This window comes from Colletes latitarsis, chromosome 11 (assembly GCF_051014445.1).
Source record: "Colletes latitarsis isolate SP2378_abdomen chromosome 11, iyColLati1, whole genome shotgun sequence".
Taxonomy (NCBI): domain Eukaryota; kingdom Metazoa; phylum Arthropoda; class Insecta; order Hymenoptera; family Colletidae; genus Colletes; species Colletes latitarsis.
The window spans coordinates 4,895,410-4,914,334 of NC_135144.1; the positions used below are offsets into that span (position 1 = coordinate 4,895,410).

At 34.1% G+C, this 18,925-nt stretch overlaps 1 protein-coding gene across 3 annotated transcripts in view; it reads left to right on the forward strand.

The window, feature by feature from the left end:
* Glurib (Glutamate receptor IB) overlaps nucleotides 1-18,925 on the forward strand; it is a 999,595-nt gene that overhangs the window by 218,626 nt on the left and 762,044 nt on the right. The gene's annotated exons all lie outside the window — the stretch shown is intronic.

An 18,925-nucleotide genomic window follows, 5' to 3' on the forward strand; every position in this document is an offset into this window, starting at 1 on the left:
AGACCGAGGTGACAGGGACGATGGAAATGACGCGGGACGTAGAATGGAAGGCTGAGGAAGCTAGAACAGGAGCAGAGGCGATTTCACCATGTACGAAATGGAGATGACAGTGCCGTACGTTTCAGAATAATGTATTTCCGGTGGATTTCGTTCTAGCCAGTTATTGTGAATGTGGGAACTTTGGATTTAGCGATTAGTATTGACGCCAGCGCGTTCACGCGTCCTGCGAATCACATTAGCCGAATGAAGTCTTGTATGATGCATGTATCTTAGCTGTTCCGCGATGGAGACAATGAACGGCTTCTTAATTTTTACGGCTGATGTAGAGCAACTCTTTGTATATTCTCAAGAATTTACTATGTACTACAAATGCATAGCAGTTCCGATAATTCGTAGTGTTCCTTTGAATTTGAAGAGTAAACAAGTATTGTACTTCGAAACCAAACACGCAATTGATTTGAGACAAATTTCATTTTAAAGGGCCCTTTATCCCCTATCCGTTGAATATATCAACTATTATTATTTATGTTGTCCTCGGTGTTTATATTCTTATTTACTTTGACTTTATGCATCCAAAGAAATTTCAGCGATTTCTATCGATTATGCGACTAGTGTGCGATAAAACTGGATTATAGATTGTTTATTTAATTGTAAAAATAAATTTAAATTTGTATACAGGATGTTTACGTGATTACAAGCCAGCATTTCTTCGTAAATACTTGTTTTCTCCACAACTAACTACGGTATGGACTTGAAACGAAATTTGTTTTCAAGGGTGTTTCATCTTCTATCCGATAAAAATTAAAAAATTTCGGCGTAGTGTGTAAATTATCTGTATGAAGTTGAAGTATTAAGTATGCACATTTAGAGTAAAATTATTGAATATTTTGGTACAGATTTTTAAAATGCATGCTTTAAGAAGAAATATGTGACATAAAAGAGAAAGATATCTTAGAAATAAACTTCAAAACACATTTTATACGTATAATGCAAGCATTAGAAGTAGGACATTTCATGGTAGGAATGGATATACATGAAGTGTTCTTAGATTTAGTGTTAAGATAGGTGTTTCGATGGAGCATTGACAAACAAATATTAACTCCTTGACGTACGATTTAATTTCAAATAACTTGTCGAACGTATACTATTTAATTTTGTTTAAATTTGTTCGTAGAAGGAATCGCCATAAAAAAGAATAGATTTGTTTTATGAATACCTGGTGAATGTAAAAATGTGTTAATTTTAATATACTTGATTTAATATGACTTGATGACAAGTGAGTAGCCTCATAATTGTGAAACTTGACATTAAGAACGAGTCAGACTCGTTATTGTGCAGCAAGGGGTTAACGTTTAGTAGAACTGGTTAGTAATGTGGTGCACTTTCCGCTCTTGCCAAGCAGAGAGCTACGCTCAACCTGTACCCCTCTCACAAGTACTAGACCGACCACCTATTCCTAAAATAGGGCCTGCTAGGTATAACAATATTAGAAAGAGATATAAGTATAGCCCTACACCATCAGGAAAAGGTGATAACACAGATAAAAAGTAGGTTGAAGAATAAGTAGCAAAGTATTGAAAAAAATTTCAAATGTTATTTGACATCACCCCCTTACTCCTAAAAGTCTGATGTAATTTGTGAATGGCGCCTTACTGAGCATGTTGAGTTATAAATTGCAGAACAAAAATTTCTGAAAATGCAAGTCAAGGCAGACGAAAGTATGACATTCGATAATAATTCAGGGGGGTGACTAAAGATTTATAGTCCTGTTGGTCTTCGATTGCAGAGTGCTTGGTAACTGAATCTATACGTGCTCAACGTTAGACTCGATTTTCCCGTGAAAGGGGAATTCAGATGGGAAATAGGATGAAATATTTCCCCAGTTCCTTCCGTGGCGTAAAGGGGGTGACGCGAGGCGACAAGGGGCAAATGAGAGACAAGGGCGCAGAAAGGACAAAGAGGACGCGGTACAGAAATGGTTGCGGGTTTGTCATGTCCGGCGTGGAGATGACAGTTCCGTTCGTCTTGAAGTTTGTTGTCTTTTCGAGGCGGGGAATCGTTACGTGACGAAACTGCGTTATACGTTGTATGTTTGTGCCTCTGTTCCCCGGGTATGCCGAGGAAATGAGTTTCTTGAAGAGGGGAGATCCGCGAGTAGGGGTCCGTGACCTCGTATAGTCCGGTAATGACATTATCTTTGGGAAAGATAAAGGAAGATTACCGTCAATCACGCTCCCCTTACCTCGAGGGATCCTGTGGCGCTCGTTCTTCGCGCCTTCAAAATCGTTGTAACGCAAACATCTCATGCAGGAATCTCGAACAAGTAATGTTTGCCTTGAAGAAGCATGTTTTCGAGCTACCCTTCGGGAAAAGATTTACGGCTCGATTCAGTTATCGTATAAAATCGAACGACTCAATTCGGTCAACCTATAGCTACTGTAAAAATGATCGGGGAACACAAAACGTGGGTCACTATGATCAATTAAAATTTTTATCTCCCTTTCGTACTATATTCATTTGGAATAAAGAGAGTATAAATCGACCGATTAACTCACTCGAAGACAGTTTTGACTTTTCGAAAATCGGTCCCTAGGAATCAACATTTATTTATTTCAAAATTAAGAAAAGGAAACATATTTGGAACTTAGTACTTTATTAGTACAATTTTTTATTTTCATTATGCGGTGTCTCAATTTTAGTACTTGTTTTATCTTTAACAATAGTCACGCGAAGTTATACTTATGTATATCAAGACAATTATATTATTACAATTAATGATATATGTAGGTATTAATATAACCTTTTATGTTGAAAAAGAATTTAGGTTTTACAGTGAAAGTAGAAGAAAAGTTGTCGAAGAGTTAACAAGATTTGATATTTGACGTTATTCCATCTTATATCATATTGCAAAATAAGGTGACGAAATAATGTCAGTATACGAATCCCAGCCTGATCGATATTCCACGTTTTGCCATAAATATCGTGGTATATCGGGAAGATTGAAAACGTTGGCTCTCTCTTCCCAGGAGATTAGAAAAGACCCGTCTGTTCTCGTTCAATTTTAATCTTTGTTTACCTGATCGGATCTCGCAGAAGCAATCTGAAGGGTCACTTCAACGTCTGCTGTCGTTCGCGTTTCATTTAATGTTTCGTTCGCGCGCGAATGTCTGAAAGAGGAGTTGTTCTGCCATTAAAATGAATGCTTTTGGACCGACATCGAGAAAAGTTTCTTATCAAAGGTTGACAGATTAATATCTAGCCGACGTCTGTTTATTGTGTTTAACCAGTATCATTTCCAAAAATCGAATAGTTTTAGTCTATCGTTTACTGAAATATCGATACAATTACGAACATGTTAAGCATTTGCAAGTCCTTTACGCGCGTTGATATTTATTTTTGTTGTAAATCGTGTTTTTATTCAACGTCCCCGTATGCTTCGCGTCGTTCGGAGGATTCACGCGACACCATTTGCATTATTCGCGTTTATTTGGAAGAATTCGAACGCGGACAGAATAAAATGTACGAGGTAGGGAGTATCAGGTAATTTGATCTGCCTGAAACACTCTAATGTCGTTTCGAAACGTATCTACTTAGGGTGATACGATGCTGGATGTCGTACAAAGCGGTGGACACGCACGTTGTTTAGTGCTCCTCGTGGTTGTCTGAAACGCGGAGACGAGCGCTATTGCGACGCGGTTAATTGCTACGCGAAGGAGAGGAAACGACGAATGGCGATACAGTTTCAGAGCATGAGCCATTGCACTCTTGAGAGTCTCGGCGAGAGATAATTATTAACTACTAGTTAAAAGCGTCGTGTACGTTGTATCGTTTAGAGCAAAAATTGTCACGAATTGCGGTAATTATTTCATAAATTTAGCACCACTGGTGTGCATACGTGCGACAATCTCAATTATCGCGAACTTGTATTCTACGTTTTGACTTCGAGTTTTGGATCTTTCTAAAAAATTGATAGCTGGTTTGCGTCAAGTTGAATAGCGCGCGATAGAAATTTCGCTAACGTTCTAGAAGAACTTGCAACTTCCTCCGTTTACCTTTTGTTTCGGCGACAATACGTTCGATCGTCTCTCTTACCTCGTGGCCGCCTTACGAGATGGACGTATCGCGCGAGTACAGAATGTTAACCTGTTATCTATACAGGGTGTTCAGCCACTCCTGGGAAAAATTTTAATAGGAGATTCTAGAAGCCAAAATAAGTCGAAAATCAAGAATACCAATTTGTTGATGGAGGCTTCGTTAAAAAGTTATTAACAATTAAATTCAAAAATTTCAAATTGTTCTGGAAAAATTATTTTCGGTTGTGGGGGTCAATTACAATCATTTTTGGTCATTAGACATACCCCTGAAATCCTACCCACTTTCTAGAAAAAAATTCGAGAAGGTGTGAAATTTTTCGACGGGGGAAAAAAATTTCAAATCGTTTTGGAAAAATTATTTTCAGTTGCAGGGGAAAAGTACAATCATTTTTGGTGAACAGACATACCCCCGAAATCCTGCGCATTATCGAGAAAAAAATTCAGTACAGGCGGAACTTTAAATGTTAATAACTATTTAACGAAACTTCCATCAACAAATTGGTATTCTTGATTTTCGTCTTATTTTAGCCTCTAGAATCTCCTATTAAAATTTTTCCCAGGGGTGGCCAAACACCCTGTATATCTATATGTATATCTATATGTATATTTATATGTAATTGTATATTAAAGTAAGTTTTCGCTCACAAAAATACTAGAAATTATAAGAAAGGGTATAATATTAAACCTATTAATGAATATAGTAGATCACTGTCGCCTAGTTTATATTACATTTTTAGCCATCTTGTCTTTGAAATTTCTATTTTATTCTTTTCTTACTCGATTAAAACTAGAACTCCATCGATAAATGTACACATAGTTACAGTATGTATTATGTTTTACTCGAATTACTATACAACAAATTATCAATACTGAACGTAATAATATATAAAATACCGCATTAAAACAAAAAGCATGGCTGCAATTGTACCGGTACCATATAAATTAAAATATCTCTTAAGGTAAAGGTTTTACCGTACAACCTGCTTTATATGTACTTTCTCATAGAGAATGGCGAGCTGAATCGACTAGCCAATCAAAAAATATATACAGTGGATCAAATAAGTATTGGCACATCTAAATTTTTGCAAATATCTTTATTTGTTGAAGTATTTTATTAACATCATGTATATCATTTTATGTCTTTGAACATGTACTACTTCTATACTGAAGCATATTACTCAATATCAATAACAACGGAAATGATAAAGAAATAACGAAAATTGCATAGTCTAAAAAGTATTGACACGCGTGGAAAACAAAAAGTAAATGCTTAGTCTTTAATATTAATACAAACTAAATAGATTTTTAATATTTTGTATGCATTCCTTTCGCTTCAATAATATCCTCCAAACGAGTTGGCATTGATTCCACAAGTTTTCGGGTAGTCGTAGGTGGAATATTTGCCCATTCTTCTAATAACGCTTTTTTTAAATCATTCTCATTTGAAATTTTTCTTTTACGAATTTTTAAATCTAAAATGTGCCATAAATTTTTAATAGGATTTACATCCGGTGATTGAGGAGGTGTTTGAAATTGTTTTGGCACATTGTACACAGGAGCCATTCCCTCGTTTTTCTTGCCGTGTGCTTCGGATCATTATCCTGTTGGAATACAAATGTTCTTTCGATGCCGAATTTTGCAGCACTTGGTAATAAATTATCTCGCAATATGTCGATATACTTTAAGGCACTCATATTCCCTTCAATAAAAGCCAAATTTCCCACTTCATTGTATGACATGCAACCTCAAACCACTATAAGTCCGCCACCGTGCTTAACCGTTAGTTGAATATTTCACGACCCCAGTTCACTGTTGGGTCTACTCCACACATATTTCTTTCCATTAGATCCAAATATGTTGAACTTACGTTCATCAGAAAATATTATATTTTTCCAAAATTCAGTATCCTTGTTCATGTGCACTTTTGCAAATCCAAGCCGTCTCTGTCTATTGACTTCGTTTATGAACGGCTTCTTTCTCGCGGTTCTACCGTAAATGTGAGCCGAATGAAAAACGTTTCGGATTGTTTGTGAACTGTCTTTCCCCACTGTGTTGCGACATTAACAGATAAACTGAGAACACTCACAAATGGGTTTCTTCTGACTTCTTTAACAATGTCGCATTGTTCCCTCACTGTTAAAACTTTCGGTCGGTCTGATCGCGGTCTGTTTTTTGTCGTGGTAAACTCCTCATACTTTTTAACAACATTTCTAACCGTAGAGAAACTAATTTTTAAGATTTCTTCGATTTTGCGATAACTTTCGCCCCGTTTACGGAGAAAAATAATTTCGCTTCGTACTGCAATCGACAGCTCTTTCGTTTTTCCAACCATCCTTCCTGTATGAGACAAATACTGAAACTAAATATTTCTATCGAACAATATTTCTATGTACATATTTGTTTACATTTGCGTCTTAGAAATCGTGTAAGAAGTGTCCTAAAGGAAGAAACTATAGAGCTACAATTGCAGACATGACTGCCAATACTTTCTTGACTAGAAATTTTTCGCTATTTCTTTATAATTTCCGTTGTTATTGATATTGAGTAATGTGCTTCGGTATACAAGTAGTGTACGTTAAAAGATATAAAATGATATACATGGTGTTAATAAAATATTTCAACAAATAAAGATGTTTACAAAAATTTGGGTGTGCCAATACTTGTTTGATCCACTGTAACTTTGTTTAAAACCACACACTTGATCTTCAAATATCATCTACGATATTTAAAGATAATCAAAATCAAATGTTATCACTTCTATTGAATTCAGAGCATACGAATGCATTTGTATTCTTCGCGTAATACTCAGAAGATCGAATAAATAGTCGTTTAAACTGAATTAATGGGACAGTAGAGAAATACACTCCTGGACAAAAAGACAGCACGCGTGTGCTATCTTTATTTGCTCGGATACTACGTAAAATTTTTAAAATAATTATATAATAAATAGTACGTAAAGGTCACAACGCAAGAGAAAGGAACATGTTAGAAAACAAGAACGCTCTCACTAATATTCGCAGTTCACAGAAGAAAACATGTAAATACCAAAGGCGAAATGATAGCATATTTACAAAATCCATAGATAAATTTATTCTAGAAACACAATTTACATGAAAATTAATAACAAGTATAACTGACTTTATTCTCAGTGACTTTAATCATTCAATTTGTTAATGATTTATACAGTTTTTTTATTGTTTCTTGGGGTAATTTGTCCCATTATTTTACGATGGATTCTTTTAATTCGTGAATATTCTGATATTGCCTTCCATTTTTGTATACGGCACGTGTTAATTCACCCCAATAATTCTCTATTATATTTAAATCAGGGGAGCGTGCAGGCCATGGCAAAACTGCAATCTTTCGATTTGTAAAGAATGCTTTTACAATTTTAGCACGATGCACGGCAACATTGTCATGCTGAAAGACGAAATTTCCTTTTGTAATCCTGTCTGCATGTTTATATATTTGCTCGGATATTAAATCTATATACATTTTACTGTTCATTTTGCCATTAATGAAGTTTATATCAGTTTTTCCAGTGTAACCAATTCCGGCCCAAACCATTATCCCACCCTCACCCATTTGTCGTCGTTCTTTCACAATTTCTTCCTTTCGTATGTCATGGCAATAATACGAAAATCCATCAGGACCATCCAAATTAAATTTTGTCTCGTCCGTAAATAAAATTCTTTTCCATTTTCGCTTCCAGTGAATTCTGGTCCGTGCGAATGCTACTCCTTCCTTCTTGTGTTGTTCTGTTAAGAGGGGTTTTTGTTTCATCTTCAGTCGTTGAATAAACTTACACCTCTGAAGAACACGGTGTACACTGCGGATGTTCGCTGTAACACCTGAACGACAAGCAATTTCACGAGATGTTAAGGGGTTAGGTAACTTTAAAATTTTGAAATTTTTTGGCTTAAATAATAGTTTGAAGCCTTAAAATCATTATGCGAAAGGTCTCAGTGTCGGAACAATGTTTTTGCTGAAAATTTAGAACCTCAAACAATTACGTATATCTGCTTATATCTGCGTATATCAAACTTTAAATGCATTTTCCTCGGAACTATGTTCTACAAAACGGTGTGCGGAATTACTCCAGTTCTAATTAATCAGTTGCTTTGAAAATTTACAGTTATCTTTACTATTATATTTATTAAGCATTGACGATCCGTTTTTTTTTAAATTTTCTAATAATTCTGCAAAATATTAGTAATAAAAACTCGATTTTTGATCAAATTCGATTTTAGGTTTCAAATATCTGCCATATTGTTCATTTTTATACAAATTGAAATGTCTCATCGTCAATGCTAAGGATTTTTATCATAGTTAATGGAATATTTCGGTTTTTGTTGTAGACAACAACCATTTTACCGTAATCCTGCACACCAGTTAGGTATCAAAAAATGAAGTGGCTCGGGAACATGGCGCTGTGTAGGCTTAATTATAAATATATTTTAAACATTGCCAAGGGTTTTTTTCAATATTTGTTATACCTAAATACAGTGCAAAGTCTCAGGATAATTGACTCCTTACTTTTTCTTCATTGTAGCTTAAAAAATTGCCTTATTTTCCATACCGCTAGAGTTACCTAACCCCTTAATGCAGAGTTTGGTGCGACTCGTACAATAGCCCGTTTGTCTCATTCCGATAAAGATGGTGGCCTCCCAGAACTTTTTTTTTTGCCATAATTTGCCGGGTCTCTCAAAAAAATTACATATAACTTTTCGGCTTTTTATCACAATTTTTGAAATTTGGAAAACATTCATATTACGACTTTTCAGCTCAATGATCTCTCCAATCTCATTTAACTTATTTCCGCGACCCATATCGACGCTTGATCGCGTAATAAACAGCACCTGTTCACAACTGCTCAAGAGATTGCGAACTACTGAATAATATCAACAGAAAGTTCAGTGTGCTATCATTTCGTCTTCGGTGTTTACATGTTTTCTTCTGCGAACTGCGAATATTATCGAGATCGTTCTTATTTTCTAACGTGCTTCTTCCTCTTGCGTCGTAACCTTTACGTACTATCTTTTACACTTGAAAAAATCTACGTAGTTTCCGAGCAATTAAAAACAGCACACATGTGCTATCTTTTTGTATGCATTATTGAGATAAAGCAACATAGAAATACGCCAGTAATTACGTTTAGATACTCCGAAACATACAAAAAGACAGTTGCTTTATAGAGAAACATAATAAAACTCAGCTAAATATCAAATGTTGAGACTTCTATTAATAAAATATTAATTAAATATGAACATATTAATTACATCGAGTAACGACCGCCTCGAAATTATTAAAGTTTTATCTGAAACCTTTTTCAATACAACCAGCAGTTTCGAAAATATTTCAATTTTCAATTTCAGGCGACTCACACTGTATGCAGGTAATGCTCGAAGTTGATTAATCGTTTTCCCTAAATAAAAAGGCCCACGCGTCGATGGTTATAAACGCGTTTATACCTTTGCCGGCGCACGTGATATGCGACGACGTTTTTAATCGCATGAACGGCGACGACGGGTACCCTGAAAACTGGTCAAAGGGAATTTGCATTAATAGCTCACGCCATCCATTAGCCTGCTAACTGAATTTTTGTTTTATTCTCTTCAGCTGTGCGCGCGACGAACCGTCGCGTCGTTTAACGAAGTCACAAAGCGCACAGTGTTACGGACAGTCTCGCTTAATGGTTGATCGAGCGCAGATTTCACGATTATGTCGGTTAATTGCTGATACTAATACCAAATCATACAAATATTTATTTTTATATACGAACGCGTTCTGAGTTGGGTTTTCTGTCACGATTTCTTAAGGAGAAAGATTTTACTTCGGTCATTTGGTTCTCAGCTACATACAATAGAGTTCCGATTATCCGGTATGTTCGAATTTTATTATTTTATTTTTTATTAATAAATTGTATTACTACATTACCCATGGTTGTCTTTATTAAAAATCAAAAAGAAATTTTTAAGAAAAATCAACAGGAGGGAGAAATTTTTTGACGAAATTAAAAAATTAGTTTTAGTTACAAGGGTTAATTACAATTTGAAAACACATACCCCCGAAAACCTACGTACTTTCGAGAAAAAAATTTTTTATCGAATATCTAACGTGTGACCAAAAATGGATCTTCAAAATTTTATACGTATCTTTGAAACATCATAACTTCTGAACGGATTGGAGAATTTTAATGTTTCAAAATGCAAACATCGCGTATTTTGGTGAAGAATATTTAGAAATTCTGAAAATGTTGAAAAAGTTGTTCCTTAACACCATCATAAATTGAAAAAACCCCCATAAGAATGGTCCAATTTTCAAACGACCATAACTCCTACAAGAGTAGGTGTATCTTATTGAAATGTATTTATAAAGTAGAGCTCATAGACACCTACAAAAAAGTATTTAACAACATTTTCCTAGAGCATCAAGCAAATTTATTAAAAATGAAAAACGAATTTTTAAGAAAAGTCGACAGGGGGTAGATGTAGAAACTTTTCAGCAAAATTAAAGAATTTCAAATCATTTTGAAAAAACTATTTTGAAATCATATGCACTTTAGAGAAAAAAATTTTGTTTCGAAAATATAATGTATAGCCGGAAATGTTTCTGTAATTTAATTTTCTGTCTCGCTTCTTCTTGTGTTCATTTCTACAACCTGTTGGTAATGTTACAAGTAACATAAAAATGGTAATGGAACTTTAGAGAAAAATGGGCCGAAAAAATACAAACATTGGATGTAAGATCTACTCACATACCTCGTCTGTGATTGTATTCGTCTTTCGTATCACTCCATATGTAGGTATAGTCCAATTATCCAACATATTTGATTCTCCGGCATTACCCTATTCCTGAGTATGCCGGATAATCGGAATTTTACTGTACCTATGCATACTACGAAGTTATGCTAAATTTTGTTTTAAACTTTTAATGGTCTTCTTCAAGCATGCATATATATTATAGATAATTCATGTTATGACTATTTCAAATTAGACGTAATCGATCTGAGTGTTAAGAACATAACTGTATTTTTCGCTCTTTTTTCAAAAAGGATTTATTAACAATATATTTATAGTTATACAACTATAAACTTAACCTACATTAAACTTACTTAGTTTTGCCTTATAACTCATATTTAGAAGTCTCTGACTCTCTTTGTGGCTCTACCTTTCCCTAACCTAAAGTTATCACAGTATGATGCCCAAAAATATGTATGTTCTATTGAAGGAATATCTTTTTCTTACAGGAACAGTGTGATAAAAACCTGTTTTTGAACATTGTATTTATTAGATATGTTAATTAGATTCAGTCTTGTTTTCATTTTTACTATAGTAACTTACTTTCCTATGTTGTACTAACACTTTGCTTATATTTACTTATAACTATGCTATATACAGGGTGTTCAGCCACCCCTGGGAAAAATTGTAATGGTGGCTTCTAGAGGCCAAAATAAGACGAAAATCAAGAATACCAATTTGTTGATGGAGGCCATTCGTACTGAATTTTTTTACTCGAAAATGCGCAGGATTTCGGGGGCATGTCTATTCACCAAAAATACTTGTAATCGACCCTCGCAACCGAAAATAATTTTTTCTGAACGATCTGAAATTTTTCAATTTTGTCGAAAAGTTTCACACCGTCCGAATTTTTTTCTAGAAAGTGGGTAGGTTTTTGGGGGTATGTCTACTGATAAAAAATGATTGTAATTGACCTTTGTAAACGAAAATAATTTTTTCAGAACGATTTGAAATTTTTTAATTTTGTCGAAAAATTTCACACCTCGAATTATTTTCTGGAAAGCGGGTAGGATTTCGGGGGTATGTCTAATCACCAAAAAAGATTGTAATTGACTCCTGCAACCGAAAATAATTTTTTCAGAATTAATTAAAAATTTTTTTTTTGCCGAAAATTTAGGCAGCTTTTACCCCCTGTCGATTTTTCTTAAAAATTCCATTTTCATTTTTAGTAATTTTGTTTGACACTCTACAGAAAAGTTGTCTAATACTTTTTTGTAGGTACCTATGAGCTCTACTTCAGAAAAAAGTTTCATTGAAATATATTCACAATTGTAGGAGTTATGACTGTTTGAAAATTAGACCATTTTTATGGTGTTTTTCTTACTTTGCGACGTCAAGGACCAACTTTTCGAATATTTTTGCAATTTGTATATATTTTCCACCAAAATACGCGTAGTTTGCGTTTTTAAACATTAAAATCGTTCAATCCGTTCAGAAGTTATAACGTTTTAAAGATTCGCATGAAAATTCGGGCAGACATTTCTGGCCAGAAATTATATTTTCGGTAGGGAATTTTTTTCTCGAAACTGAGTAGGATTTCGGGGGTATGTCTGTTGACCAAAAACGATTGCAATTGACCCCCACAGCTAACAGTATTTTTTTCAGAACGATTTGAAATATTTTAATTTCGTCGAAAAATTTGTCTACCTTCCGGAATTTTTTTCTCGTAAGTGTGAAGGATTTCGAAGGAATATGTATTCACCAAAAATGATTGTAATTGACCTCCGCGACCGAAAATAATTTTTCTAGAATGATTTGAAATTTTTTAATTTGATTATTAATAACTTTTTAACGAAGCTTCCATCAACAAATTGGTATTCTTGATTTTCGTCTTATTTTGGCCTCTAGAATCCCCCATTAAAATTTTTCCCAGTGGTGGCCGAACATCCTGTATACTTGTATTCATATTTAACATTTTACAGCTCCTACATTAGGATTTGCGCTTGTTACATTAATTGCACTTATGTATTATTTTGATAAAACATTAATAGTCTTTGATACACTAGTTAGTGTTTTAATTTGAATGGTTTGTTATATTTTCTAGTATTTTATTTTGATTATGTAATGTTGATGTATAAAATTCTTGAGCTATTTTATTTATATAGTTCGATATTAGTGAAAGTTGTAAGTGTTCATATAAGTTTGCTATTCTTGAGTGTCTGACTCTATTTAGTATAAATCTCAAATATTTATTTTGGAGTAACTGCAGTGGTATTTTGTAGGTTGGAGCTGCTTAACACTAAACAGGTGCAACACACATCAGTATTGATCTTAGGATGACTACATCTATATAAATTTTTTGGTTTTTATTTGTACTATTCAGTTTTTCACCGTAAGTAGTTCTCTTGACTATTCATGTATATTTGAATTTGCTTTACTGCAACTATTGTATTCAAAGAGTGAACATACAGGGTGTTCGGCCACCCCTGCGAAAAATTTTGATGGGGGATTCTAGAGGCCAAAATAAGACGAAAATCAAGAATATCAATTTCTTGACTGAAACTTCGTTAAAAAGTTATTAAAAAATTAAATTAAAAAATTTCAAATCATTCTGAAAAAATTATTTTTGGTTGCGGGGGTCAATTACAAGCATTTTTGGTGAATAGACATACACTCGAAATCCTACCCACTTTCGAGAAAAAAATTCTTTACTGAAAATACAATTTCAGGCCAGAAATGGCACTCCAAAATTTCGTGCGTATCTTTAAAACGTCATAACTTCTGAACGGATTGAAGGATTTTAATGTTTAAAGAGGCAAATAACGCATATTTCAGTGAAGAATATGTAGAATATCTAACAATAATGAAGAAGTTGTTCCTTGACCCCGTAAAGTTAGAAAAACTACATAAAAATGATCCAACTTTCAAACAGCCATACCTCCTGCAATAGTGAATACATTTGAATGAAATTTTTTTCTGAACTAGAGCTTATGAGCACCTACAAAAAAGTATTAGACAACTTTTCTCTAGAGCGTCAAATAAATTTGTTAAAAATAAAAAACGATCTTTTAAGAAAAATCGACGGGGGGTAGGTGTCTAAATTTTTCAGCGAAAAAAAAAATTTCAAATTATTCTCGAAAAATTATTTTCGATTACGGGACTCAATTGCAATCATTTTTGGTCATTAGACATATCCTCGAAATCTTACCCACGTTCGAGAAAAAAATTCGAGTAGGTACTGAAATTTTTAAATGAAATTAAAAAATTTCAAATCAAACTGAAAAAATTATATTTAGTTACAGGGGGTAATCACAATCATTTTTGGTCATTATATATACCCCCGAAATCCTACGCATTTTCGAGAAAAAAATTGTTTACCTAAAATCTAATGTGAGGCCAGAAATGCTTCCCTGAAATTTCAAGCATATCTTTAAAACGTCATAACTTCTGAACGGATTGGACGATTTTAATATTTCAAAAAGCAATCAATGCGTATTTTTGTAAAGAATATGTAGAAATTCTAAAGATATTGGAAAAGTTGCTCTTTGACCTCGTAAAATGAGAAAACCCCCATAAAAGTGGTCCAATTTTCAAACGGCCATAACTCCTACAATAGTGAACATATCTCATTGAAATTTTTTTCTGAAGTAGAGCTCACGACCACCTACAAAAAAGTATTAGACAACTTTTCTGTAGAGCGTTAAACAAATTTATTAAAAATGAAAAACAAATTTTTAAGAAAAATCGAAAGGGTAGGTGCCTAAATTTTTTGGCAAAATTAATGTTTCAAATCGTTCTGGAAAAATTATTTTCACTTTCTAGAAAAAAATTCAATACGGGTGGAACTTTAAACGTTAATAACTTTTTAACGAAGCCTCCATCAACAAATTAGTATTCTTGATTTTCATTTTATTTTGACCTCTGGAATCTCCCATTATAATTTTTCCCAGGGATGGCCGAACACCCTGTATATGGCGATGTCATCAGCAAAGTGTGCAATTTTCGTTTCCATAAGTTCTGGTATATCGTTAATATTTATTTTTATTTTAAATAGCTGTGGTCCTAATACAAATTCCTGGAGAACACTAATTTTAATCTCCTTTTTGTTAAAACCAGCATTGTTATATATTACTTTAAATTTCCTTTCTACCGTGTGCGAATAAATGAATTTTATTATGCTGGGTGGGCATTTTTGCATTATCATCTTATACATAAGGCTATTTATCCAAACCTTATCAAAAGCTTGCTGTATGTTTAATAATAATAACACTGTTATTTTATTTCTACTAAAACTTAGGCTTATGTTGTTAACAATTCTAACTACTTGTACTGTGTTGTGCTCTTTTCTAAAACCAAATTGTATATCTTTGGTTAACCTATTTTTGTCTTCGTAGTCTCTGAGTTTATCCTATATAGTCTTTTCTATAATCCTGCTTAAAGTTGTTAGCAAGCTTATTGGTCTGCAACTTTCTGGGTCTGTTTTGTTTTTCTCAGGTTTAGAGAAGTATAATATTAGCACTTTTTCAGTGCTTTGGAAAGTACATGTATTTGATGTTCCATTCATAATGTATGTTAATTGAACTATTGCTTTTTATGTGAAATTTGTAAGTACTATATTTTGTGTTGCATCATGTCCAGGGTATTTATGCGAACTCACTTTCTTTATTATTTTCGTGAATTCTTTTAGAGAGGTCAGTATTTAGCTTTCCTGGTCTACTGGGCTTTGGATATTATTTGTGTACACATTGGATTATATTGTCTTGCTCAACTGTATTATTGGTTAGTTCAATGTTGTAATTGCTTTGAGAGGAAGAAAGTAAACAGAAGAATATGGAGTTCAGGCAGAAAAGCACCAGGACAAATGTGATAAAAGAGGTAAACAGAATTGGAATAATAACGTCAGGAGAAGTTCGTGCTGCATATTCATACTTTTTCTGAAAATTGTTTGCTACTTTTTTCCTTGGTCTCCCTTCTTGAAACTAATCTTTCGACTTGTATCGTCGTCCGTAAGCAAACACGCTCCAGTTAAAGCCAGCATTCCGTTCCATTTCATAAATTTCGAGGGGCGTCCGCGGGAGACTTTCAGGCAAAATGTGGGACAATATTTAATATCTTGAAAGCAGACTAAAAACTTGCGCGGAGCTTACGATTCGTTTAACCGGGAAATTAAGTTGGTTGATCTTTGAGTTTGTGGCGGGTAAATGGGGCAGTTCTCGGTTCATTCAATGCAAAAAGAAGGGAGGTGGAGAAGTTGGCAAAGGTGTCGCGGCAATCCGTGGCCAGAATCCGTCAGGAAAACTTTTCTCGATGGCGACCGGCCTTCGTCCAGGTCATTGAGAAGCTCGATACTTCCTTGCCTCGACGTGGCTCGTTGTTCACCTTTTCAGATATTTCTCTGGTATGACCACCCCCTGTCGATGCTACTTGTCGCTAAACCCGGTAAATAGTTTCTCGAATACCACAATTTGACTTCCTCGAAACTTCCGTCGACCTTTTGCCCGCAATTGGACTAATTAAAATTCGCAGCCGCCACACTGCCCGACATCAAGCTTTGTCTCCGATAGAAACTGTTAAATTGAATTCTCGTCTCGGGAACGGTCTCGTTTCACTCTCTACGGTAAGTAAATGACTTCTAAGAGTGGAATGCTTCGAAGAAGTGGCCCCGATAATTGTTTTATAGGTTCTTATCGGTATCTTGCACCTCGACGTTCGATATTAATACTTGAATATTAATCAAAAGTCTCTGTAAAATGTACGCGGTGAGGCGGAATTAATGCCAACCGAAAGACTTCTCATCCTTTGTGCTCTAAACAATGAGACCAATTTCAAAGAATTATTTCTTAGAGTTTAGAGTTACACAATGACGTTTAACATCATTATTAACGTCTATGGGTTTAAACTACATTGAGATCTGGTTGTATTGTTGCTCAAATCTTTTAAAATTTCTTTTCAAAGAGAGTTGTGTAGGGTTATTTTTATTAGTTGTGTATCTGGTGAGTGAATGTAGTGTGAAGTAGGCTTAATGTTGGCAGCACTGGCATGTGAGGGGATCTACGTGTCGCACAGTGGTCCCAAATCGCAAAAGCGTGGCCAAAACCCCAAAAAATAATTTTTCGCTACAGAGGTTTGACCTATCGGAATCGTTAGTTTAATGATGTCTCTTTAGGGTAGGGAAAATGAAATGAGTCATATTTTTATACTTGGATAGCAATTGCGATCCAAATTTCGGCTTCTTTAGTCAGTCGTTTGGCGAGAGCGTAATCGTCAATACATACCGTAAAGTGAAAAGTGTATAAGTTTTTTTAGAAGACATCAATTTCAATTCTGCAAAATGGATGCTGTTCCTGGAAATAAGTACAACATTTCTGAGTAGTGATATATTGAAAATTGTTATCCAGTAAGTTTGTAAACCGGTACATTTATTACTGAAAATAGAACGCGAAATTTCATGCATGCATCGCAAACAAGTAAGCAAAAAGTTGCATATTCCACAATATCACGGTACAATTCCTCTTCCGGCTTGTATTTGATACTTTGGTCTTATAGAATTTGCAAAAATTAGCTGCTCGTTTTTGCTTGACTGATCGTACAACCCTATTTTATAGTGCAGGGTGGCCACGTTACTAAATCACGCGGTTTTCTCTTGGAAACTGTGGCAGATACAACAAATTTTTTAAAATAAATAATGTATAATTTTGGGAGGACTTATTATTAGATTTAATAAATCTTGAAACTAATGCATAAATAATTTTTTATTATTAATAATTCTATAGTTCTTAATGAACCAGTTAATCTCGTTCATTATTGACTATAAATCTGCATTAAACTAATTAGATGAAAAATTATTTATTTCGAAAACAATTAATGAAATTTGAGAATTCCTAACTAAAACATTTTTTCGCATTTGTCATGTAAAAGCACTAAGAATCAAAAAATATGAAGGCCCTACTGCAAGCTGTAAATTGTGCCTTATACCTGCCTTATTTTATGACAGACATGAAACATCTGAGCGGTATTACCTTTTGTTTTCTCTTTCTTTCGTTTTCATTTAGATTTTTTACGAATACAAGGTGCTTGGCTACCTCTGGGAAAAATTTGAATGGGAGATTCTAGAGGCCAAAATAAGACGAAAATCAAGAGTATCAATTTCTTGACTGAGGTTTCATTAAAAAGTTATTAAAAAATTAAATTAAAAAATTTCAAATCATTCTGAAAAAATTATTTTTGGTTGCGGGGCTCAATTGCAATAATTTTTGGTGAATAAACCTACCTTCGAAATCCTACCTAGTTTCTAGAAAGAAATTCAGTACGTACGGTACTTTAAACGTTCATAACTTTTTAACAAAGCCTCCATAAACAAATTAGTATTCTTGATTTTCGTTTTATTTTGGCCTCTGAAATCACCCATTCAAATAATTCCCAGGGATGGCCGAACACCCAGTATGGCAAACTAGTGATTCCTACATTTCTTTCGCATATATGTGAGCTATATTGGAGTCGCCATTTTGTTTTTTCTAATTATGACTTTTAATTCGTAATCAGCAACCTCAGAAACCACTATGTATCAAATTTCAGGTGATTCCTACATTTCTTTCGTATATATGTGAGTTATATTAGAGGCGCCATTTTGTTTTTTCTAATTATGACTTTTGATTCGTAATTAGCGACCTCGAAAACCCCTACCTACAAAGTTTTAGCTAAATTGAAGAACTCCTTCATATTTTGGCCAACTTTTCGGGATTTGGGACCACTGTGGCGTCGGTTCCATTGTCTTGTGAAAGTTGTGTACAGCAGAAAATTTATGTTACCTATATATTAAGTATATATTTCATTATTATCCAAAATAACAACATTGGATTACACATAAGTCACCACATTTCTTCCACAAGTTGATCATGTTCCATACAGATTTGCACATGTTCTTATGTTTAAATTCTTATTTAGCGAATTTAACTTACCTTTTTGTGTTTTTTCACACTTTGGTTACCTTGTTTCTGTACATAATAATAACAGTAAGTATTTTACATTTATGCTTTCTTTCTTTTTTTTTTGCACAACATTTTCATTATTTTGTAATAAATATACAGGGTG